At 49.7% G+C, this 26,405-nt stretch overlaps 1 protein-coding gene and 1 pseudogene across 3 annotated transcripts in view; one reads left to right on the forward strand and one right to left on the reverse strand.

Moving 5' to 3' along the window:
* The window catches only part of PTPRE (protein tyrosine phosphatase receptor type E), a 167,485-nt gene extending 141,649 nt beyond the window's left edge, over positions 1–25,836 (reverse strand). For 2 of the 3 annotated variants that reach the window (XM_033842109.2, XM_073793810.1), the window contains exon 1: positions 25,682–25,834. The gene's annotated coding sequence lies outside the window, so the exon portion shown is untranslated. Of the gene's footprint in view, positions 1–25,681 lie in introns of all 3 variants that reach the window. The other variant, XM_033842110.2, reaches the window with a different exon arrangement.
* LOC117308505 (S-phase kinase-associated protein 1-like) lies at positions 13,379–14,307 on the forward strand (annotated as a pseudogene).
* Positions 25,837–26,405: the final 569 nt, after the last annotated feature.

A 26,405-nucleotide genomic window follows, 5' to 3' on the forward strand; every position in this document is an offset into this window, starting at 1 on the left:
AAAAAGGTCATGAAGAACCTAGGGGTAAGATGGGAATAAAGACACAGACCTACTAGAGCATGGGCTTGAGGATATGGGGAGGGGGAAGGGTGAGCTGTGACAAAGTTAGTGGGTGGCATGGACATATATACACTACCAAATGTAAAATAGATAGCTAGTGGGAAGCAGCCGCATAGCACAGGGAGATCAGCTCAGTGCTTTGTGACCACCTAGAGGGGTGGGATAGGGAGGGTGGGAGGGAGGGAGACACAAGAGGGAAGAGATATGGGAACATATGTATATGTATAACTGATTCACTTTGTTATAAAGCAGAAACTAACACACCATTGTAAAGAAATTATACTCCAATAAAGATGTTAAAAAAAAAAAAAATATCCCCCAGATTCCAACCCGTCAAACACCAGTCTAGGTGCTGCTCGGAAGGGACTTGGCAAGGGGGTTACGGTTCCCAACAGCCCGACTTTACAATAGGGAGCGCATCCGGGATTATCCGGGTGGGTCCAGTGCTGTCACGCGAGCCCTTAAAGGCAGGAAAGGAGCAGAGGGTGGGCACAGATGGTGGGAGCAGGGGAGGGACTCCCCCCACCCTGCTGGCTCTGAAGATGGGGGAAGGGGGCCACGAGCCAAGGAGCCTCTAGAACCTGAGGCCCACCCTCCACCTTCAGCATGGAAACAGGACCTCGTCTAAATGACCTTGGAAGAGGACACAACCCAGAGTCTCCAGCAAGGAGCACAGCCCTGCCAACACACTGATCTCGTCCTGTGAGACTCCAAGCAGTGAACCAGCCAGAGAGAAGCTGCGCCCTGGGCTCCTGACCCAGGGAAACTGTGGGATCAGAAGTGGGTATTGCTTTAAGCTGCTAAATTGGCAGGAACTTATCACGTCGGCAACAGGAAACTGATGAGTGGGAGAGTGGCCGTGGGCACACAAGTGTGCATGTGAGCAAAAGCGCCTTTTCCCACCCTCCCTTCTCTAAGAGAAAAACTGAGAAGTGACACTAAAAACTACAGTGATGCGCCCATGTGAGAGTCACAAGACTTGACTCTTCCTTATACCTGTCCTTGTCACTTTACCTGTGTGGCTCTTCATTTTCCCAGAGGGACTGTGCACACCTGGAAGGTCAGAATGTATTTTTATGTCTCTGATTTCCCAAACGATAAGCGCTTAACATATATATATTTGCATATGCTAAGTGAGCCAAATATAAAATGTAGGGCATCTATTCATTACTAAAACTCACTCTAAAGCAATAGCTAACACATGGCAGAGCTCTTCACCATGGCACGATTTTTTGCGTGTTGCCAAATTTTCAGCACACACAGTGCATTTACTTTTCTTTTCCAGTTTTTTTTTTCCTTCCAATGGGGAAGAAGAGAATCCTACGTAAGGCCTTTCATTGAATTAAAATATTATGGCACAAATTTCTGTACCTTGTATCTTCCTTATATTCCTTACTAGGAGAACCACAAAACGGATATATTGTTCATAAATAAGCATATGGTTCCTAAAAACGTTAGCCACTGAAAATGATATTGACCCATAGATTCAGATACGACTGAGTCAGTATTTAGCTGCTCACTTAAAGAGTCCACAGAGGCTTTAAAAAAATAGCTCCACTAGATAAAAAAACATTTTTGCTGGGAGATGAGTTCTGTTGTGATGAAAAAGACAGAGATCAAGGCAGAAAAATATGTCAGCGGAGATAATCACAGGCCGTGATGAAACACACACACTTGTGTCCTGCCTTAAGAAAGAGCTCTTAACTTAAAAGGTGGAATAGGACCATTCTCCTGGAATATGTTGGTTCCCATTTTTCCTGCAATTTAGGATTCCTTCCTTTTGGGTAAAGAATCAAGGACGGCTAAGGAATTTCATTAATAAAAACAGAAGAAATGCTTTACAGTTCACCAAAGAGGAGGGAGGCACAGGGGATCCCACCCACAGTTGAGAGCGGTTTTGTGAAATCCTATTTAATGTACTCAGAACAGAAAGAAAGAATGATGGCATGGTGGTGTATTCTACTGTGGGCAAGCTGCTACCTTGGAAACGGTGTGGCAGTCAGTCTTTGAGCAAGGTAGCTCTACCACGATAAAATGCAAAAATGTAAATAATAAAGATATTTTAAAGCTAGTGTGTCTCCCAAGGGTTCTTAATCTTTTTGCTGACATGGATCCCTTTGGCCATCTAGTGAAGCTTATTCTCAGAATAATGTGTTTAATTGCATAAAATGAAATATACAGGACTAACAACCCAGTATTTTTAATGGGCGAAATATTTGAACAGACACAACCAAAGAAGATGTACAGTTTGGCAAATAAGCACAGGAGAAGTTGCCCAAAACCACTGGTCATTAGGGAAATGAAAATTAAAACTGCAATGAGCTACTACCACTCACCTATGAGAACGGCAAAATTAGAAAAGTAAACAACAGACAACAGTAAATGTTGGCAAGGATGCAGAGCAACTGGAATGCTATACACTGCTGATGGAAAAGCAAATAGTACAACACTGCGGAAAATAGTTTGAAAGTTTCTTATAAAGTTAAACATACATGTGATTCAGCAACCCCATCCTACTTACTTATCCAAGTGTCACGAAACTAGATTCACACAGAAACTTATACGCACATGTTATAGCCATTTTATTCATAGGTGTCCCCAACGGAAACAACCCCAATTCTCCCCATCTGGAGAATGGCTAACCACAAGTGAGTACTTCCATACATGGAATACTACTCAGCAATATTGATACACACCACAGCAAGAATGATTCTTAAACCCATATGCTAAGTGAAAGAAGCCAGACTCAAAAGGCTACATATTGTATGATTCTATTTATAGAACATGCTAGAAAAGGCAAACACTCTAGGAATGGAGAACAGATCAGTCGCTGCCAGGAGTTAGGGGTGGAGTTGGAGGGTCTGACTGTAAAGGAACAGCATAAGAGTAGTTTAGTTGGGGAGGCAAAGACTGTGTCTTGATTGTGCTGGTGGTCACGCATCTCTATGCCCTTGTCAAAACTCATGGAGCTGTACACCAAAAAAAGTGACTTTTAAATCCTGAAAAAAATTTTTTTTCATTGTTCGTAAGTGAAGTAAGCCAGGCAGAGAGAGACAAATATCATATGATATCACTTATATGTGGAATCTAAAACAAAAGATACAAATGAACTTATATACAAAATAGAAAGAGACCCACAGACATAAATTTATGGTTACCAAACAGGAAAGGTGGGGCAAGGGATAAATTAGGAGTTTGAGATTAACATATATATCACAGTACTATATATAAAATAGATAACCAACAAGGACCTACTGTACAGCACAGGGAACTCTACTCAATATTGTGTAAACAACCTATAAGGGAAAAGAATCTGAAAAACAATAATTATACACGTATAACTGAATCACTTTGCTGCACACCTGAAACTAACACAACATTGTAAATCAACTAGACTTCAATAAAAAAATAAGTAAAAACTAACCATAAAGTAAAAATATATATATTGTTCCCACCATAAAAAAGTGTTTTAAGGGATGAGGAATATAGGATGACAAAGGAAGCCAGTTATATGAAAATAAAGTGGAAGTTTTTTCCCCATCTAAATTTCCAGACCCTCTGAATTCTATCCATAGACTCCCACGAAATCCCACGTTAAGAATCCCCGAGTGCAGACCAACACGATCAGCGACGTTATGAGGAGAAGAGTCTCTGTGGCCAAAACAGTTTGGAAACGCTGGCGTCCTCACACCTTCTCAAGTGGCACCTGAGGCAGCTATAGCTCTCAGCGCACCTGACCACACATGGCACTTGGGGAGGGGATACATGTCCCAGAGAACCCTCTGGAAATACCATGTTAGATTAGCAGATTCTTGAGGGCGGTGCCCACAGTTTCCTGACCTTTGGGTCCCCAGCACCTGGCCCAGGTAGAGACTCAATAAACACCTGTATTTGTTAAAACAAATAAAATATCCATCTTTTTTTTTTTTACTTCTAAAAAAAAAAAAAATCGGGGCTTCCCTGGTGGCGCAGTGGTTGAGAATCTGCCTGCCAATGCAGGGGACACGGGTTCGAGCCCTGGTCTGGGAAGATCCCACATGCCGCGGAGCAACTGGGCCGGTGAGCCACAACTACTGAGCCTGCGCGTCTGGAGCCTATGCTCCGCAACAAGAGAGGCCGCGACAGTGAGAGGCCCGTGCACCGCGATGAAGCGCGGCCCCCACTCGCCGCAACTAGAGAAAGCCCACGCACAGAAACGAAGACCCAACACAGCCAAAAATAAAAAATAAATAAAATAAATAAAAAATCAATTTCACCTAGTTACCATACAACTCAAACTTCCAAGAAATTTACTTAAAATACTTTGTTGCTTTAATACTAAGGACTTATATAATAATTTTAACATGAATCGGGATTGATAACTTTATTATGTACACAGCACACATCGTGGAAGAAATTAACCTGAAAAATTACAGTGGACAGAATCTAATTACAGAAGCCATCATGAATGCAAAGCACCTCCTAATTTTATTTTACAATGCATATTAAACTCCTGCCCCCCAAATACAATGGCTTAATGTTGTAACCTGAAATGTATGCCAATCCAAGGTTTAATTTTGCTTTTAAGATTAAGTAGCACATGTGTAATTTAAAAGTCATTTGAAACAGCAAACAATGTCATTGGGCTTACAATTAATGCACTTTTGACAACTGCAAACAAATTGAATGTGTAAATCTATTCACAACAATCTCTGTATTTAACAGACATGTCACTTTGCATGACTATACAGTTAATTTTCATTCTCCAGTGTGAAAGCTGATTTATGGCGACCTTGACCTCCAACACTGCTCTCAGCATTTTGTTCAGCTATAAAAGTTGGGCTGGACAAAAAACACTATGAAACCAAACGCTATGATTTTCTTTTCTTTTCTTTTTTCAAATTTTTTTTGCCGCACCACACAGCTTGTGGGATCTTAGCTCCCCGACCAGGGATCGAACCCGCGCCCTCTGCATTGGAAGCACGGAGTCTTAACCACTGGACTGCCGGGGAAGTTCCATTATTTTTTTTTCTGATGTGACATCGGTGAAGTCCTTATCCACCTAACACTGTGCTTTCCAAAATGTTATTTCAAAGATAGATAAACACATTTCCAGTATACACCTCCAAGTCTGTACTGAGGGTAGGATGTTTCCTATTCACTCAGCCTTGTAGGTGGATTCAGCATCAGACGAGCACGCTGTCTAACCCAGCACAGCAACTCTGTCACACACCCAGAACAAATGATTCTAAGCGCACAGAGAAAAACCAGGAAAGACGTAAAAAGGGAATGGATTGGCACTGGAAAACTTCCAAAAGGAGGCCGGATAGAATCAATACAAACGGATGGTAACACGTGCATTTAAAAACAGAGAATTGCTGTATCTGCACTAAGTTTTCTACTATTTCCTTCCCGCTCAGAAATTCCAAGCTCTAAGGAAACAAACAGGCTTGTCAATAACAAACACGATTTACTGAAAGGGGGAGCAGGCCAGGAAGCCAGCACACGATGACAACTGGATAAACAAAACAAGAGCAACTCAGAGGAACTGGATAAACAAAACAAGAGCAACTCAGAGAATCGTTTCTCTGTTAAATGAAAGGAATTTTAAAGTCTGTTCAGATATTGCATGAGAATGGTTGGAAAATGAGTGAAAAACAGCCAATATCCCAAATAAATCTTCTTTAACGTTTTGCTTTAACTATAAATCTGAAGGCTACCATTAATGCAATTACGAATCTTGAGAAAAAAGGTAATTCAGGGTTATCGTATCTAGGAAATCAATATTCCCTCTGATAGTTTGTGCAGAGTGCGTTAATTTTCCTGGCCAAAAACTGATGGTGCTTTTTGTATTTTATACTGAAATACAATATAAAATATGGAAAAATCCATTTAAATAATAATAGTAATATAATAATCATAATAAATAACACATTAAAATGCACCAGATAAATGGATATCACTATTCACTCTTAAAAGTAAAATTAAATCAGGAAAGTAATTCATTATGTCCCACCACGGAATCAGAATCACCTGTATTCTGATATAAAGGACCAAAATAACCCACTCACAAATGTTACTTATTGTATTTTCTTTAGCCACATATTTTATTCAAAGATGTGGCCATCTCAGAATCACGGTCTGGAATTGTAGAAAGAGGCTCAAAACAAGCTGCCTGGATTTCCAGGCCCATCGCCTCCAAGCTGTTCTGCTCCTTACAACCCAGCGTGCAGGTCTGGTGACAGGCCCTGCTTAGAAAGCGGACAGACCCAGGTTGGAAGCCCAGCTCTGCCACCTTCTAGGGAAATGGCCCTGAACAACTCATGTCACTTGTCCAAGCCTCAGTTTTGCTAACCATAAGATGGCCTGACATCTTACACATATTCAACTTAAGAAAATTCAGCCACACGAAGTGAATCCACTGTGTCCCCCGGTGCCTTCTCAGAGGGGGGCATCTTGTCACAAGGAGTATGATTCCAGTAGCTAAAGGAATGTATCTTTTAATAACACGGCCTCTGAAAATAGGTCAGTACTTCCTTTAGTGTCAACCAATGACACCTACGGGTTCCAACGCTGGAGGCAAAGGTAGCTGAATTAGTCTTACTGACATAGTAACACACGTGCCGCCCTCCTGCAGGTGTGTGACCTGCCCTGGGGCGGAGGCCACTCCAGTAAACCCGCCTGTTCCTGTAACTCCGTGAGGAAAGAGACAAGAGCTATGCACACGCCTGACACGTGGAGGCCCCTGAATGGCAGCTGTTACTAGTCCCTCTGTCTCTCTCTGTCTCTGTCTCTCTGTGTCTCTCTCTGTCTCTGTCTCTCTGTGTCTCTCTCTCATCTCTGTCTCTCTGTCTCTGTCTCTCTAGCTCTCTGTCTCTTTCTGTCTCTGTCCCTCGGTCTCTGTCTCTGTCTCTCTCGTCTCCCTATTAGATCACAACAGCCGCTTCCCGACTGCTTCCCATTCCCCGTCTGCTGGTTCTCCCTGCCCCTGTACTCCCAGGACTACTCTGCACACACGGAACCTGTCACCAGTCCACAAGGAGCAGTGCCCATGTCTCTGTCTTGCTCCCCACGTCCCTGCCGTCCAGGCTCCTGCACTCAGTTAACCAGGAAACGTGAAAGCAGCTCTAGGAAATGGAACCAAATATTCCTGCTGGGATGTGAAAGCTTCCCACAGAAGGAAAAGAAACTAATATTAAAGGTGAATTTTCCAAATCTGACTTCCCAGACAGAACAACTATAAACGCTCGTTTCTTCACTCGTTCACGGCTAAACACGCTCACATTAAAACAGCCTCAGGGGTGAGAACAAAATAAAAACAAGCTCTTTAAAAATTTTAATAGCCTGTACTTCCTTCCAGAAGACAATCAGTTACAGTAGAGGAGAAAATGAAAAAAACAAAAACCTCAGTTTTTTTTTTTCCACACAGCACGAGACATTGCAAACAGTTATCTATAAAGCTGTAACGTTTCCTCACTACGAGCCGAGGAGGAAACCTAAAAGTTGGAAACTCTGCCTTGAGAAAACACAATAAAAAAAAAAAAAGAAAACACAATATATAGAGTCCTGACCTTAAACAAAATTGTTAAGAAGTGATTATTTGTTCCCTAAAAGGATTAGCTGCTTTACAAAAGGATTATCTACAGACTTCTAGACGGTATTAAGCTTAGCCAGTGCATATAAACCACGATTCAAATTAGCATAACTTTTCAGGAATACATTAATATGTAATACTGGGTTTACTTGGAGACAAAAATAGCCCTTGAGTTCAGTACAAACCAGGCAGCATGAATGCCTGTCTTTGGGGGCTGCCCTTAGCAGCCTCAGCTCTCGTCCTACTTCCTGGCATCCTTCTTACGTGCACCGTCAGTGGTTCAGAGCGCTCCACCCAGGGCAGGATCCTACCTGCGGTCCCACCTCCACTCACCGGCAGCCAAACTCCGGCAGGGAGGTGATGCAGCCTCCAACAATCGATCCTACCCAGGACTGACTCTTGCGGGCGAGTTGTGTATCCAGGGATGCTCTGCAGCTGCTGGTCGAGGCCACAGCTGCGAGGGCACAGTGGCAGCAACGTCCAGCAGACCCAGCAGCCACGGACCACAGGCCACATCCTCATCAAAACCTCCTGTGGCCTGGCCTGGACTGTGGCTCAGGCTGTGAGCCTCTGGGGTTCCTGCCCCTTTTCTGAAACCGGTTCTCCAGTCTTCCATTTGATTCTAAGGACTACTCAGTAACCTTCTGTCCAGTTGCTTTTCTCAATTCTGTGGTGCACAGCTAAAAGCCGTAACTCATACACCCAGGACAATAAACGAAGGAAGGGTCCTCACCGGCACCTACCCTGTGGAAAGGGCTGGTCATCCTTCCCTGCGTAAGTAGGGCTAACCTGAGTGACCAGCAGAATATTGCAGAAGAGACCTTGTGACTTCGGAGGCTAAGATGCTGCAACTTCTGCCTTGCTTTCTCTGGGACCACTCTCTCTGGGAGAAGCCGGCTGCCGGTCATAAGGATGCTCACGTTGTCCTACGGATATGTGTCCACGTGGGGAGGCGCTGAGGCCTCCTGCCCACAGGCGACATCAGCTTGGCAGCCATGGAATTGGATCAGCCAAGCCTCAGACGTACCGGCTTCAGAAGGTGAGCTGAGACCAAACTGCCAAAGGTCGCGTGTGCTTCGTCCGCAGGACCACCTCTCCGGTGCCTGGGAATGTGCATTTCAAATGCCTCTGCTTAAAATAGAAATGGTACCGATGGCTGAGGTTTTCTCACTTGGCTCATTCATTAAAGCAGCTACTTTCTAGCGAGCTCAGCTACAGTTGTACTCGATAACTTGTAGGTTTAAAAATTATATATTATCAATAGTTTTTAGGAAAGATGAAAGCACTAAGATATGGGGGGTCCGTGCCAATGTTTCCATGTTCTGTAACCAAATGAGACCCTACTGAACACTTCACCCACGTTGTGCTGGTTAATCTTGCAGTTTTCATTGCTTGGGTCATTAAATACCCCCCTGAACACAGGAAGGGACGTTGGGCAGAGAGGAACATACCGACCGTAGGCCAATGGTGAAATCCTGCTGACAAACATACATTTGCCCAATCACGCATCTCGAAAACATTCCCTCGTCCTTGCTGACGAAGAAGCAGGCCTGTGACCCTATAACTCCACCCCATCTCCAGCTCAAACTCCTTCTCGATAAAAACGCTTCAGAGTTAGTTCTCACGTGCTCCTCTGATTTGCTCAGTTTCTCAGAGACACGGTCCACCTCACACCGTGGTTAATTGTATTTTTTATGCATTTTGACACAGCATTTAAACCTCCACCCAAATACTCCTTGTACTCGTCATGGATGTTTTCTAGCTTAAGCCTCCTGCCGGGAAACCGTTCCCTGCCAGCCAGGCCAGACAGTGCAGCGATCGCACGGATTTCATCGGGATGCGCGCTGCTCTTTTAAGGGGCTGAGCTCCCACCTACCAGAAATCAGGCCGCGGGAGATGAGTGCAAGGGAGTGGGCACCCCCCCTGAAGGTCAGCTCCAAGCCCGGGTTCATCCAGATCCCGCCAGAGGTAACAAGAAGTAACGTATGTGTGGTCCGGACACTGCATTAAAGAAAGACTGTGACTCCAATGCTAGGGTATCTTGATCGAATTTTTCCCAAAGTAGAAACTCTCCATGGAGCCCTTAAAACGAATCCAAAATGATTTTCGCATCAGGAGCAGCTGGGCAAAATCATTCTGTTATTCGGTTCTGTCGGGCTCGCAGCACTTGGCCCCGGGCATCTGTGGTTCCTCAGGCCTGAGTCAGGGTCTCTCCTGCAGCCCCTGGGGTGGTCCCTGTTCCCAGAAGCCTGTCCCCCTGGCCTCCTCATGTGATGAGGCCATCGGATCTTTTCATTTTTTGGAGACTGGGCAATAGGAGGGAGGAAACAATGGGCATTTCTTGAACTAGCTTTGCTATTGCTCGTTTCAAAAGAACGGCACACCGGCCACTCTGAAGGTGAAGTGTCAGCTCTCGGGGCCACCGGTCTGGGCAGGCGTGCAGCGGGCGGGAGAGCTGCCAGAGGCACGAAGCCACTGCCGCTGACAAGGCCACTGCCACCCACGGGGCCGGTGTCTGGGGTCAGGGCGCTCACTCCACAGCGCGAGTGGCCCCACTGTGAGAGGGTGAGCTCAGCGGGGTCTGGGGTTCTGGAAGAAGAAGCCCCAGAGGTGGAGCTGAGACTGGGGAAACACAAGAGAAAGAGTGGGCAAGCGGGGAGCACAAGGGGAGCCTGGTGGGGGACAAGCCCGGCCACAGCCAATGGGTGGCCCTGCCGCCCAATTTGGCCTTAGAATCCGACCTCCTTTGAATGTTAAGGTTAGAAAGAGAGTCGCAGGAATCTGTATTCACTACAAGATAGATGGGCTCTGTAAAGAGAGGCTGGCAACATTTCAGTCCCGGGCGGCAGCCACTCAGCCATCAACACCCACGTGGAAATGGGGCCCCTAATGAACACACACTGCTCCGGATCCATGGGGAAGGGAAGCGGCACAGTTCCTGGCACAGGAGAGCCTCTCAGTCCCACGTGGATGACACCAGGACCTCGGGGCGGCCCCCTTGCCACACACGGTCCCCAGAGCAAGGCTGAGCTGGGCGCCACCAGCCTCTTAGGGGAATCCTGGGGGCAGACAGACAGACAGACATGGAAGCCCAGGCGCCAGGTAGAGGATGTGAGGGCAGGACCCGTGGATTCTGTTCAGCACTGGAGCCCCAGCACAGAGTAGGTCTCTCGTTCATACGTGCTGAACGGATGACTGAATGGACATATGCACACGACTACAAGTCTCCCGGGGCTTCAGGGCCGCGGGCAGCAGCCTCCACCACCACCAGCATGCTGCTGGGAATCCCACCCTCCACCGTTTATTCCGTTCAGGTCTCGGCTTTCCCAAGCTGTCGTCTTATAAAAAGCAACGCTTGAAACTGGCCCCCACTGAGTCCCTAACACCTCGGTCATGGGTTAGTCTATCCAAGAGCTCTCATTTAGGACAGAAGCGGCCGGACTGAAAGGGGAGCAGAGCACGAACGAAGGGGATTCGCCGAGGATACGAGTCTCCCTCGGTGCAGGCACTCATGACTGGCCCCCTCCCGACGATGGTTGCATTTCAGTCCTGAGAGCCACGGGTACCAGGTACCATCTCAATCCTGCTGTTGGCCCTGCGAGGAATCGGTGCCTCTTCTCCACCTGCCCAGGCAGCCACGGGGCCGCCTATACCTCCGGGGCCACCCTCTGCCCTCTGTCACTGAGGAGAGTCCTGACCTTGTTCCTGGGCCCCTGCAGAAAGCCCCTGACGTCTTCCACCTGGCCACACATCGGGATTCCCTGGGGAGCTCTGTGAAAAATGCAGCTGCCGACCTCACGGCATGCAGGATGCTCTGGGCCCTCCCTGATGCACGGCCCACGGAGGAGACCACTGAGAGCCCCCAGCCCACCCCTCATCAGCCACCTCCCCTTCCTCAGAACCCCCCTTCACCTCCCCCAGCCCAAGATGGAGCCCAAGTCCCTCCTCTGATTCCAAGACCCTTCCCAGGAGGCCGAGGGGTCCTCACATCTGCTCCCTGAGTGGTCCAGCCTCTTCCCCTCCCCTGAAGGCCCCAGCCACCCCACCCCAAGGTGATCTGGAGGGAGCTGCTCCACCCCCGACCCCTGGCAGGACACGGGGCCCAAGACTGGACAGTCAGAATAGGGTGAGCCCTGGCCACGGTGCAAGCCTTTGGGATGGCAAGTGGCCGAGGCCTGGCTCATCAGAGCCAGGGAGACCCACCTGGGAGCCTACGGCTGCACCTGCTGGAAAGGCTCTCTCCTGGGGGGATGAGAGGCTGCTGGGGAAAGAGCCTGTCCAGGCGAAGGGGAACGGACGGCGGACCCTGACGGCAACGCTGAGCCACTGGATCCCGCTCTTCCCGAACCTTCGGTTACGTAAGTCAAGGAGGCCTCTTGTGAACCCGAGTGGAATGAACCGTGTCTCCACGTCTGACACCCTCAGATCCCTGACAATACACAGCCCGCCTCTTCCAGTCTGAAGGGCGACATCACACCTTCCTCTGCACTGGGGCCCCAGGGAAGGCCAGGGGAGTCGTGGAGGAAGGGTCAGCCCACACCCAGGTACAGACTCTCCAGCAGACCCTCCCACAGACAGGCCTGGGAGGCTACAGCCACGTCAGTAACGGGAGCTGCTTCTTCTGTCCCGCCACCGGGACCCCCACCAACTAGCACCCGTGATCGGAGGGGAGTGTGGTGACCTCAGGGCAGCTGCACACCCACCAGCTCCCTGGGGATACATACCCTGGCTGGGGGTGGGGAACAGAGTGGACCCTCAACCAGACTCAGAGTGGAGGCAGCAAGGGGCTCCTCCCAGAAGGCAGGCCCCCCTCAGGCTCCAGGGGGGCCAAGGGACTCTCCTCATGGGCGCCTAACCGATGTCTCGTCATCATTGGCAACAGGGGTCGAGCCCCAGGGTACCGGATACCAATCACTCCACACGTTTCAATGCATATAGTCACCATCAATCAAGCCCATCACATCCACACAGCCAAGCAATCCCCGCCCAACGTCGCTCAGGCCATCAGCTCGGAAGTCACTCTGGGAAGCACGGCCGCGCTCCCTGCCTGCCGGGTCTGAAAATGGACACAGCACGTGGAGCCAGGCTGTTCCAACGGCTCCAAGCTGCCGGTCACTAAAGAAAGCATAATCTCTGTAAAGCACTTACAGATCACTGCTGTACTGACACAAAACAAGACAACAAGAAAATCCACTGCAAAGTAAAAGGACGAGGATTGATGTCCTTGATTTCTGCCGGCACTGCCTGCCCATTCAGGGTGTGCATTTTACTATAAAAAACAATAAATCATTTGCTAAACAAAAGCATGCCACGTGCAAGAAACACACGTGACTGCCTTCCAAAATACCGCCTGGACGCAGCTGGCCGGGCCAAAACCACACCCAGAGGAACAGGCTGGTGAGAGTCAGGCCAAGCAGACACAGGATGGAGGCCCAGCAGTGAGGCCATAGCCCCTCACCTCCAGACTCTGCTAGAGGCTGGACAGTTCAACTCCTGTCAAAACAGACAGATAAGCTAGGCTTTCGTGTGGGGCCTCCACACGAGGAGCCCCCATTTCCCGAAGCCCCAAAACTGAACAGGGGGTCAGACACAGGAGGGAGGATAAAGGGGTCAGCCCACCAGGGTGGTGAGAACAGGAAAAGGATGCTCAGTTGGACTTGTTCTCAACTTGTCTGTTTTTCTTTTTGCAGACGCCACCCTGCTCTCATCAGTCTCTGGCCCACCATCTCCTTGAGTCCTAACACCATGCCTTCAATTAAGTTGCAGAGTTCTGATGGATAGATATTTGAAGTTGATGTTGAAATTGTGAAACAATCTGTGACCATTAAGACCATGTTGGGGCTTCCCTGGTGGCACAGTGCTTGAGAGTCTGCCTGCCAATGCAGGGGACGCGGCGGGTTCGAGCCCTGGTCTGGGAAGATCCCACATGCCGCGGAGCACCTGGGCCCGTGAGCCATGGCCACTGAGCCTGCGCGTCCAGAGCCCGTGCTCCGCAACGGGAGAGGCCACAACAGTGAGAGGTCCGCGTACCGCAATGAAGAGTGGCCCCCGTTTGCCACAACTAGAGAAAGCCCTCGCACAGAAATGAAGACCCAACACAGCCAAATAAATAAATAAATTAATTAATTAATTAAAATTTTTAATAAAAGACCATGTTGGAAGATTTGGGAATGGATGATGAAGGAGATGATGATCCAGTCCCCTTGCCAAATGTTAAGGCAGCAACACTAAAAAAGGTCATTCAGTGGTGCACCCCCCACAGGGATGGTCCTCCTCTCCTAAGGATGAGGAGAACAAAGAAAAGCGAACAGATGACATCCGTGTTTGGGATCAAGAATTCCTGCAAGTTGACCAAGGAACACTTTTTGAGCTTATACTGGCAGCAAACTACTTAGACATCAAAGGTTTGCCTGATGTTACCTGCAAGACTGTTGCCAATATGATCAAGGGAGAAACTCCTGAGGAGATTCGAAAGACATTCAATATCAAAAATGATTTTACTGAAGAAGAGGAAGCCCAGGTACACAGAGAGAACCAGTGGTGTGAGGAGAAGTAAGATTTTGTGTCTGATGCTGTAACACTGTAAGGATTGTTCCAAACACTAGTTGCACTGCTTTGTTTATAATTGTTAATATTAGAAAAACGGTCCACAAATGCAGCAGCAAATCAGTTGTATTTTAGCAGAATGTCGTCCTCATTGCATGTGTAGTTTCAGTACAGATTCCAAACTTATGGCTCAGTTTCTTCTAGTATGATCAAAAGTTATTTTTTCTTTGTTCTGAATAAAACTGAACTGTGGGTTCTCTATATAAAGTGGCATTTTGGGCTTTCCCTCTTTTTGTAAAGTAATTTCTGCCTAGTTTATTGTCCAGTTAACTTCAGTTTAGTGACTTTTAAAAGTTGGCATTGCAAATAAAACAACTTGCAAAAAATTTTCTGAAATAGAATTAACAACATATTATCTTTATTCATGAGTTGGCAACTGGAAAAAGGCTACTTGAGGTAAATGTTATCAGAGTGGGGTTATCAGAATGTCTTCCAGCTTCCTGGAGTCCACTGGTATCGATTAGCCTGTATGTAGCAGGGCTCCCTTAATTAGATCTGAGGACGTGTTTTTGCATTTTTATCCTCTCAGCTTTGAATATGTTGGCTAGAGGCTCAGTTACTACTCAGTTTGTGGTCTGAGAGGAAATAGAATTAGACAGTTTGCTGGCTTTTCAATTGAAAAAGACACTTGACCCATGTGGTGTGTCATCTTTTTATGAACAGTAATCCTATGTGGGGAAAACCATAAACACTACTTGTGTGTAAAAAATAATTTAACCTTTAATGTTAACATGTGTGGCGTAACACAGAAAGCATCAGTCACGAATGCAAGATACTTTCAATAAAAAGTAAGTTACATCAAAAAAAAAAAAAAAAAAAAAAAAGGATGCTCAGTCCTGGTCAGCACATGGTACCAGGAACAGGCACTGTGACCCCGGCAAGTCTCAGGCTGCTCACCTAGGGCAGGCATTGTCCTCAGACTCTAAACAGGGAGCTCACACAGTTCCCCAAACTTCTCAAAGAGAAAATGTCTAAAGCAAAAAGGTAGACTTGCCTTTGGTATTTATTCATTTATTTTCTTTTCCATTACAGTTTATCCCAGGATATATATATTTTGTTTGTTTGTTTGTTTGTTTGTTTAAAGAAGATGTTGGGGGTAGGAGTTTATTAATTAATTAATTTATTTTTGCTGTGTTGGGTCTTCGTTTCTGTGCAAGGGCTTTCTCTAGTTGTGGCAAGCGGGGGCCACTCTTCATCGCGGTATGCGGGCCTCTCACTATCGTGGCCTCTCTTGTTGCGGAGCACAGGCTCCAGACGCGCAGGCTCAGTAGTTGTGGCGCACGGGCCCAGGTGCTCCGCAGCATGTGGGATCCTCCCAGACCAGGGCTGCGGCCACTGCTCCGCAGGCCACATGCTGCGGAGCACCTGGGCCCGTCCCCCGCATCAGCAGGCAGACTCTCAACCACTGCGCCACCAGGGAAGCCGATATCCCAGGATATTGAATATGTTTCCCTGTGCTATACAGTAGGACCTTGTTGTTTACCCATTCTATATATAATAGTTTGCGTCTGCTAATCCCAAACTCCCAGTCCATCCCTCCCACACACCCCCTCACCCTTGGCAACCACAGTCTGTTCTCTATGTCTGTGAGTCTGTTTCTGTTTCGTGGATAAGTTCATTTGTGTCATATTTTAGATGCCACACATAAGTGATATCAGATGATATTTGTCTTTCTCTTTCTGACTTACTTCGCTTAGTATGATAATCTCTAGGTCCATCCATGTAGCTGCAAATGACATTATTTCACAGAATTGGCTTTGGTTTTTGGTAAACTGAAGGACTTATACGGAAAACGTATTTCTACTTAAAAACAAATGAGGGGGCTTCCCTGGTGGCGCAGTGGTTGAGAGTCCGCCTGCCGATGCAGGGGACACGGGTTCGTGCTCCGGTCCGGGAAGATCCCACATGCTGCGGAGCGGCTGGGCCCGTGAGCCATGGCCGCTGAGCCTGCGCGTCCAGAGCCTGTGCTCCGCAACGGGAGAGGCCACAACAGTGAGAGGCCCGCGTACCGCAAAAAAAAAACAAATGAGGGAGGTTATTGAGAAAATAACTAGAAATGAGTAAAAGTGTTTTCTTTTTTATTTGATGAAAATCAGTGGGAAGGGTGCCTCTTTAGTGTGCAGTGAATTCAGTTTCCTGAGCACAAAACCGTGGTTGCATTGAGCCAGGTCGTATGTCCGTCCTGGGCACTGTTCTGCACACAAAGGTACCTGGACCTGGCTCCATTTGTAAAATGAAGGGAGAAAATGAATTTTTTTTTTTTTTTGGCCGCATGGCATGCGGATTTTAGTTCCCCGACCAGGGATCGAACCCGCACCCCCTGCAGTGGAAGCACGGAGTCTTAACCGCTGGACCGCCAGGGAAGTCCTGAGAAAATGAATTTTTAATGCAATGCAATTGCAGGCCTCACCATCATTCCTGACCTCCATGACTTTGAAGGGTGTTTTACAGCCCAGGGAGCTCTCAGGAAAACTCCCCTTCCCCGGCATGGAAGACAGAACTTGAGTTTCCCAGTTGGGCCAGTTCGTGGAAATCTACAGGGAAGGTTCTCACTCCGGCTGGCTAAGAAATCGGCAAAGGCACTCAACCTCTGTCAGAAGCTCCTCCTCGGGGGCAGCCGGCCTTCTTCGCTCTTGTAAGTGTGTGTCTTTCCTCTCTTTCTGCCAGAGGGGCAACTGCCAGGATGCTGACCAGCTGGGGCGGGCCAGCTGCATTAAGCATCCCTCACATTTGGTTTGCGTAAGTGACCATGATTCTCTGAGCCTCTCCCCCAGCTGCTGTGTTCCACTCCTTTAATAAACGTCACTGCTTCAAATCTGGCTTTTCTCCACTTAAAAAGGAAACTTAAAATGTGATGCAGCAAGCTAGACTGAGGTCTGGGTGCAAGAGTCCTGGGTGCAGGGAGAGAGTGGGGGGACTTCCAGTCTATACCTGTCAGAGGCCAACGGTGGCCACATGCAGGTTCATGAGCCCTTCCTACCACAGTTCCTCTGAGTCGGCTTCTCTGATGACAACAGTCACCATTAAATGACCTATTTCATGTTATTTTATTAGGAATACTGTCCAATCCCCCAGGTACAATGTACACTGTAACCAAATTTCTCATAAAAAGAAAGATAAACAGTTAGCAGGGTGATGCACAAACACTGTCATCACCAGTTTCAAGATGAAAAACTGTCCTCAAGCCTCGATGGGCCGACTCTCCGTAGTGGAATCACCTGCCTCTAGTCACCAAATTCCTTGGCTCCCGGCCAAGGGCACCTCCAACTCAGCCTACAATCTGGTCTTATCCTCATCCCCTAATCTTGCATCTGGCCCAAGTGCAAAGCAGTCTTCCCAGCCAAAAACATCAGGGCCTTGGTCAGGCAAGACTCGTGAAGCTGTCAAAACAAACTGTAGACACATGCATTTTTCTGCAGGATGAGTCTAGAGTCTTCCTCAGAATCTCAAAGGAGGACATGAGCTTAAACAGGTTAAGAACTGCTGGGCCATCACACAGAACCCAGACTCTTAGAAGTGTCTGGAGAATCCCAAGCTTTTCCATCTGTCTTGTCCCAGTCTCATCATCCCTGGGCTTTAGACGCACTCAGATACCCACTGTTCCTCTGACAGGTCACGCTACTTTTCACCGCTGGGCAAGCACACGGAGGCCCCTCTGTCTGGAATGTTCTAGCCCTGTTGGCTGCCAAGAAAACATCCTTGAAAACGAAGCCTGCTCTATTTGGTGAAGCCCTTCCAGGCCCCCGCTTCAAAAGCCCGTCTTGACAGCTCTGTTCCACCTCTGCATCCACCTTTACATTATATATGCCCTGGAAATGATGGATTTTGCCCGCCTATGGCTGTGGGGCACCCATAGGACAGGCACTGTGACTTTTCTGTAACACCAGTGTTAAGCCCAGTGCAAGTATATCGTAGATACTCAATAAATGCTTAAATCCCCATTTGTCCCTTCTATGCGACCTTACAGATGCTTTTAAATACTACCCACATTTGATGAAAACCAAGAAATATCCTTTGAAAGAATGTCACTGGCTGGCTAAGAATAGGCCTAGCTTGGCCCAATTCTGTGGAAAATTATTAAATTTCTGGCTCTTGCATTTTTATATTATGTTGGGCCAAAATCAGGACTTTGCTCAAAGGAATTTAAATGAGCAGACTGATACCATCTCCAATAGATGACTGAACTTTAGCTGATGTTCGCAACACTGGCGAAAAGTAATTTATTGAATTACCGATGCACTTAATGAGGTGCTGCCAGAAGCTCAGGGGGAGACAGTGCTGAGCCAACTGTATTTGAACCTGAAGGACGGGGTGACTGTTTCAAAGCATTTTGGTGTCTGGGACTTAAATGTTCAGCTGTTTATAAAACTAAGGCCACTTTCAGAGCCAGAAAAACCACCTACTGAAGAAAAGCGTTCATTACAAGGAATACCTTTACTAGTAACCAGGCAGGTTTTGAGCTGACTTGAAATAATGTGGCTGCAAAGGAGAGTTTCTTTTGATTAGCCAATGTCATAGTGCAACTAAGATGGGTTTATTTTTTGCATGTTTAAGAAGCTAAAGTATTTTAATCTCTTTGAAAGAGCATTTATGTGTTTTCTAGTCATTAAAGCAAGTGCCCTAAGGCAACATTTTGTGAGCCCAGACTGAGTCACTGTAAATCCCTGAATGTCACAAAAGGATACAAATACCCTGACTTTTTGTTAACTCATACTGATTCCCTACCCCTGTTCCCCTGGAATTGTTGAGAGAGCTTCTGCTTCTGACATGCAGTGTGTTTGGAAGTGACAGGTCACCCCCTTGCTCTCTGAAATCGTCTCAGGCTATGCCTTGGTCCTTAACTCTTGCCTCCAGGTCCTAGGATCCAGGGCTCCCGTTCTGGAACGAAAAGTTTGGAGGCCTCCTCAGAGGACAGTCATGAGAAGATAAAAAGCTTAGTATCTCAGGCTCCCCTGGCGGCGCAGTGGTTGAGAGTCCGCCTGCCGATGCAGGGGACGCGGGATCGTGCCCCGGTCCGGGAGGATCCCACATGCCGCGGAGCGGCTGGGCCCGTGAGCCATGGCCGCTGAGCCTGCGCGTCCGGAGCCTGTGCTCCGCAACGACGGGAGAGGCCTCAACAGTGAGAGGCCCGCGTACCGCAAAAAAAAAAAAAAGCTTAGTATCTTGATAGTCTCCCTGTTTTGTAACAAGTGGATTAGTATAAAATGGCTAAGAGCAGGCCAGCCCTGGGAAAAACTGCGACGTAAGAAAAACTGACCACTGGTGTCCTCAAAGCCCTCAAAGCCCCTCCTGAGCCATATTTCAAACGACCAGAGAAAAGCTTTATCCTGTGACAAGAATCCAGCCAGACTGGTGAGGGAGGGAGGGGAGGCCCCAGGGCTGTGACATCAAATCATGTAAGTGGGTGTCCCCCTTTGAGGGCAGCCTTTTGAACAAGAGAGGAAGAAAGGGAGGCCGGAGCTCCCACGGTTTAATGGGGTACCTGCTGGGACAGGAGCTGGCACTGGCTGGGCTCTGCCCCAGCGGGCTCCCACCCCCGGCACTCGTGCACATTGACAAAGGAGTCAAGGCCAAGTCTGCTGAACTCAGCCGAGCAGACCCACGGAAGCCCCATCCCTGGGACACAGCCTGAAAACGCCAAGTCCTTTTGGGGTCAGAAACAAAATAACAAGGCTGAGTACGAAGGTCACTCAGAATAACACATGGTAACCAAGGAGCTAGGCGACAGGACATTCAAAAATCTTAGCTGAGAAGAAAAATGGAAGTAATTTGCTCCCTAGTACAAAAATCCTTGACTAATGTTCAGCTGGAAACGACCAAATAGATTTAAGGACATTAATAACCAAAAACGCCTGTGTTTACAGAATGGAAATGGAGTGACTTGCTTTGAGGACAAAGCAAGTGTGGCTGAGCAGAAATCAGAGCTCAGATCGTCTCGAGCCTTTGATGCCAGTCCCATCGCCCCCGGACTCCTGGACATGATAGCAGTACCAGCGACCGTCTGGTAAGCAGGAGGCCGTGCTCTCTATACGTGACCTCAATCCATCCACATAACAACCCTGTTTGGGAAGTATCATTGTCCCCATCAGAAAGAGGAGGGATCACACTGGGAGACAGTAAGTCACTTGCCCACAGCCTCAGCGTCAAGAGCCCCAGCCTGACCCCATCCCTCTGCTCCAAAGCCTGTGCTCTGAGTCCTGGGCTGGGCACCTGCCAGTGAAAAGCAAAGCCCGGGGCTCAGATCCACTGCTGGTTCTCAGACAGAGTAAACTCACTGCTGGGGGAGCCCAGCATACAGCCTCCTCCACTGCCCGGGACAGCTCACACTCGGGTCTGTCACTTCCTCCCCTCCCTCCACTGCTCCACTTTCCACTTCTCTTGGAAGCCTGGATGCCCTGTGAGCTCCAGGCACCTGGCGAGCAACCCAGCATCCCTGGAGAGGATGACGCAGCCAGTGCACCTGCCGGGGAGCATGGCTGAACGCTGAACACTCATTCCGGCATGAGCCTTTCTGCCAGATCATATTTAGCGTTGCTGGAACCCAGGCTTGGGGTGCAGACAAGTTTTCCTATCAATTCTTCATTCCCCACCCAATAAACAGAACAGCGAAACACCTGCCCAAAACGCTTCGGGTTTTTAGCACATAACCAAGGATCATTTTTCTCCTTCAAACTCTCCTCTGTCCCCTGCTGGAGTTTATATTTGTTTCAGGGAGAAAGAAAACGTTGTCACCGTTTTGGATCTCTCATCCAATATACTCTTGATTATATCTGAAACCTATTTAAAAACACACATTAAAAAATATATATTTACTTACTTCTTATTTCGCTGGGAATCAATATAAAAGGGTATGTTTGTTTTTCTGAAAGATATTGCTAATTTTTTTTATTTCGTAAGCTTTGACAACTCCTTTGAAGTATCGGCACAGCTGAAAGAAAGATATCAGGCTCACATTTCTGGCTCCGGGCCGGGAGCCGTGTGAGTTCAAAGAGGCTGCGAACCACATCAAAACTCCCCAGGTAGAACACCTGGGGCGGCCCTTGATGGACAAGGTTTGGGGAACAGCAGCCAGACTGAGAGAAGCAAAGAAAGCCAGTCTGGTAATCCCCAGACTAGGGGTCTCCCAGCCTGAATCCGGCAGACGCTCCCCCAGCCCCACAACTGTACACCTGCATATCTGTTGGAGGATTTAGTAAAACTCAAGGAAACCCGTTTTCCTCCGGTGCAGCTGATCTAAAACTCCAGCCGTCTAGAGTGTTACCCAGCACTCTGCTTTTGGAGAAAAACCCAAGTGGCACAACAGTGAGACGTTAACTCTCCCAAAAAAGCCTTTCGGTATGTCTGGGGTCAGCATGTAAAACTAACACCCTGCTGAACACACCCATGAGCCTAATCCTACTCTGGGTAGATCTGGTACCCAGCACAGAGAGGATGTGGCCCCTGCGATGAACCGGGAACGGGAGGCCGCCCAGCTGTGGATGCAGCCGGGCGTGCGGTCGGCGGCAGCACCGCCCGGACCAGCGTGGATTGGGTGAAATCGACCAGCACACTGGGGTTAGGAGGGGCTCAGAGATGGCCCGGTGCCACACGTCTCTCTTTGGAGGTAAGAAAAGTGAAGTTCTGAGCGTTTGGGGGGCAGTTTGTTTTCTAGTCTAGAAGCCATTCTCTTGACCCTGGGGCCACGCTGGCTCTAGACACACCGCTTCTCGATGCCGGGTTTGGCTCACTTGCATCCGGCACACAGCCTGGTTTAATGCAGCCCGTGCACCCAGGCTAATGCACATAAAACACTGCACCTCCGCCTACCAGGTCATTCGCACATTGAAGAGTCAATGGCGTGTGTTGAAGAACGGATCTGTTCATGGAGCACAGATTAAAATACTCAATCACGCAAATTTTACATCATCTCTCAAGTTATCACGCAAAAAAACATCGTTAACTGGCATGTCCCACCGTATTGATTTGATCTAGCGCTGTGGAAGGCACACAAAAGGTATCTATCTACTCATGTGGACTCTGAGTTTGTTCATGTATTCATTCAAACATCACTGTTTCTTACTGCATGCGATACACAGCCTCGGGTATTGGAGGGGACTAATAACCACAGTTTACGGAGTGCCAGCCATGTGCCTCGTTCTTTATATGCATCAACTGTCACTCTCACAACAGTCCTGTGAAGTAGAGATTATCACTCCCATTCTACAGGAGAGAACACTGAGGCATGAATCTTGAATAACTCAGCCAAGGTCATACCAGAACCAGGATTTGAATCCATACCTGAACCCAAAGTCCAGGCTCTCAGAGACATACCTTCCACCCTGAAAACACAAATGACCTGGTAGAGGAGATAAACAAGTCAACTGGAAATCAAAACAGATTCTCATAGCTGCTTCAGGACAGGCAACCTTCTACAGAACTAAAAGGAAGAGAGATATCTCTTATGGAGAGAGGTTAGGAAGGCTTTGTGGAGACAGGCATTTGTGGGCCTTGAGGTATGAGTAGGAGTCCCGAAGATGGAGATAAAGGGGAAGGAGATTCAGAGTAGGGGGCTGAGCAGGCTCCATCTCTGAGAATCTGGAAAGCATAGCGGTGCCTTCAGGGAGCACACGGCCATTGGTTCACTAGGAGATGGCACGCCAAGAGAAGTGCTGAAGGTGATCTTGGAACACGCAGTTTCTTCCTAGTGATAATCAAATATTAAGAAGGCCAGTCTTTATCCTAATGGATATGTTTGTTCTTGTTTTGAAAGCAGAACCTCTGTAAGTGTAACTCAAACATTATAAACGAAAAAGACATGTCAAATAAAGGAACAGAGGACGGCGTCCATGGGGCTCCTGACTGATCTCCAGCCCGCCTCCTTGGGAGGTCATCTGAGGTCACTCTGGTCCAGGTCAGACAGTCATTTTAGCAAGTATGTCGGGCATCTCCGGAAACACTGTCAATGTGGTCCCTGGACAGACCTCTCTTATCTCTCCAGGATCCAGTTCAATCACATTAAAAAAAAAAAAAAAGATTGGTTGCCTATCAACCACAATGGACATGCCCTAAAAAGACACAAACTCCCCACATCCGCAGATGCGCCCCTAAAACGTTTCAATCCGTCCAGTGATGGTTTTCAGAGCCTCCTGTCAGGTACCTGCCTGGCTGGGCACGGAGGACACAGTATGGTCCTCAGGGAAATGACAATCCAACATGTTCTTCCACAGCAGGGTGGAGGCTAGTGTGATTAGACGGATAAAGAAAACATTAGGAAAGTGTTGGGCTGGGTCAGGGGAGTTCACAAGTTTGATTTGGGACATGTTGAGTTGGGGGCATTTGACATCCCAGAAGAAAGGTAGAGTGGGCACCTGAGCCTGGGAATTGCAGAGGACTGGTCTGGGCTAGGATGTGCCTCTGACCTGGAAGGAGGGAGTTTTGCTAAAAGGGGGATGGCTTGGACTGGGATGACGGCAGCAGAAGGAGAGACAAGTGGACCAACGGGGGCACAGTTCAAAGGAGACCCACCTTCACATTCCAGCTTCATTGCTAACCAACCATCAACTGCTGTCAACTCCTCACACATCCACCTTCAATACGCCCCCTCTGCGGACCCCGGACCCCCATCCTACGGCTGCTGCAGCCACTCTCAGGGGTTGATGATTTGCTCACACACACGTCCCTGGACGGGAAGGGGTAAAGCACGAGGACACAGAGCTCCGGGAGGCTTCTGCAGGCTTCCTTGGAGGCACTGTCCCTGGCCATCTCGGGGCCAGGTGTCCCTCCACAGAAGTGAGAAGTGGCCCCCGTGCAGGGATTGTGGACCTGACCACGATGCTTCACATTCCCTCTGTGCCTCCACAGGCGTCCCGGGAGGCATCACAGTGACAGTAACATGAACTTCCTCAACCACTGCCCACAACTCACTTGGCTGGGGGCGCTAACTAGGTATGGCTTTAAATCTAAAACCATCTGGATTCATCTGGCCTTCTACAGGGACAAATCTAGCTCTTAAGTCTCGTTGACACATGGAAAGTCTGGGGATTTTGTGGGGAGGGGAGGGGCAGTTGCTGGTTCACAGGCATCACTAACACCAATGAACAAAGACCTCAGCCCCTGAGATCATGGTCAGAGGCAGTGTCACATTGGGGAAGGGCCTGTTTCATGTCACCACCTGGCCCTTTGCTCCCCGAAGGCTTAGAGCCTGTGCTCAGAAAGCCCAGATCTCAGTCCTATTCGCACACAGAGCTCTGCCCCATACCACGAAGGATGAGTGACCATGGCAGTCAGGAGGCAGCCTGGGCCACCGGCACCCACCCTTTCACACCCTCCTTTGGCTGCGAGCTCTGGTTCTGAAAAGGCACGGACCTCCCTTGACCGCCTCCCTGCCACAGTTTATACGGGCATGAGTCTATTTTGCAGAGGCAGGAATTCACTGACCTTTCCAGACACAAAGATCTCCAGGGACCCTGGGTCAAGAGGCACCAGGGGTCAGGAGCTGGCTGGACATGGGCCCAGAGACTTCTGAAACACGTGACCAGCCTTTGCCGGTTTTGATCCAGTTCTGCCACCTCTCACTCTAGAATACAAGCACACACAGAGCCGGATTCCGCTTGCCTTGAGTTTCCTGGGTTGAAACTCTGGTAGAGAGGTCCTCTTCCGCGACAGATCGATATCACAATTCTGCCAGTATAATTGTTTCACCTTTCTAGAAAGGTTTGCCATGCCAGGAAGGAATTTAGGTCAAGTCCAGCACACTCACTCAGGGCTTGGCTACGCCTCTCCATCCTAGGGGTTGTCTGGCCTTTCCCAGATGGTCCCGGGAAGCCCGCGGGCTTGGCGTTGCACTGCCCTCTGGCCCAGGAACTCTGACAGGTCACCCCGCTGACGCCGCGGGCCGGCCTGGGCCAGCGGGGCCTGCCCACTTCCCCCACACTCCCTGCCGCATCTCTGAGCCCCCAGCGGCATCCCACTCCGTTCCCCTCCCTGGGAAGGCAAGGGGCGCCTGGACAGCAGCGCACGCCCCTCCGGAGTTGGTGCAACTCGGAGTCGCTTCCTCCAAAGGCGCCCGTCTCGTCTCGACCCCTGCGTGCGGCAGCCCCCAACACACCCGCTTGGCAGCCCCCTGTCGGTCTCCCCTGCTTTCACACGCGTCCTCACTGTCGCCGTCCCCCCAGCGCCGTCGCCACCCGCAGACACACACGCTCCTCTGGTCCGTTTACCCAGAGGGAACGCGAGAGCTGCCAACCTGGTCGCCAAGTTGGGCTGGGGGTCCGGGGCCCGAGGGCCGGGGTCGCGCGGTCCCTTGACGCTGGCACCGGACGCGCCGCGGGCCGGCAGGGACCGGGCTCGGGGACCCGGCACCCCGGCGCGGCCGCTCCCGCGGCGGCGGCCGAGGCGGCGTCCCCGGCCTGCTCCGGCCGCCCCGGGCGCGCGGCCCCCGGCCCGCACCCCACGCACGCTCACCTCGGGGGGGCCGGTCCGGTCGCGCCGATCCCGCCGCCGCGGCGGCTCCGCATCTCCCGGGCGCCCGCCCGCCGCCCTCCGGGGCGCCCCGCCGTCCCCGCCGGGCGCGCAGGAGGCTCGTGGGGACGCGCGGAGGCCGCGGGGTCCGGGCGCCGCCGCCCGCCGCCGCACCCGCGCCGCCCGCTGCCGAGCAGGAAATTTGTCCGGCCGCTCCCGCTGCTCCTGCGCGCCGCTCGGCTCGGGCTCCGCGGCGGGGGCGGGGGCCCGGCGCCGCGAGGAGCGGGGGCGACGCCTGGTGTCCGGCGCGGGGAGCGCACCCGGCGCCCGGCCCACCTGAGGCCGCGGCTCCGCCCCGCAGGGATGGCCGGCGCCCGGCAGGGACTCGGCCATCCTGGACGTTATAGCCCAGGCTGGTGCCCCACGCGGAGACCCTGGCCGGGGCCCCAGTGCCCGGACCCAGGCATCATGTAGGGGGTCAGGGTGTGACAGCCACTTTTACGAGCGGGAAAGGCCCTACCCAGCCTTGGCCCTGGACACCAGGAAGTGGCGTGGCTGGGCGCCAGTTCTGGGCCATGCAATCGGTCCAGGAGAGCAGAGGGCAGGCACCCTGTACTGCCTCTGGTTCGGAGAAGTAGGGAGAGCCGGGAAATCTCCTGAGCTGGTATCTTCCTCTGTAAAGCGGGAATAAGGGTGGCCACTTGGTGGATGTTGAAAAGGGCTTCCT

Source organism: Tursiops truncatus, chromosome 16, assembly GCF_011762595.2.
Source record: "Tursiops truncatus isolate mTurTru1 chromosome 16, mTurTru1.mat.Y, whole genome shotgun sequence".
NCBI lineage: Eukaryota > Metazoa > Chordata > Mammalia > Artiodactyla > Delphinidae > Tursiops > Tursiops truncatus.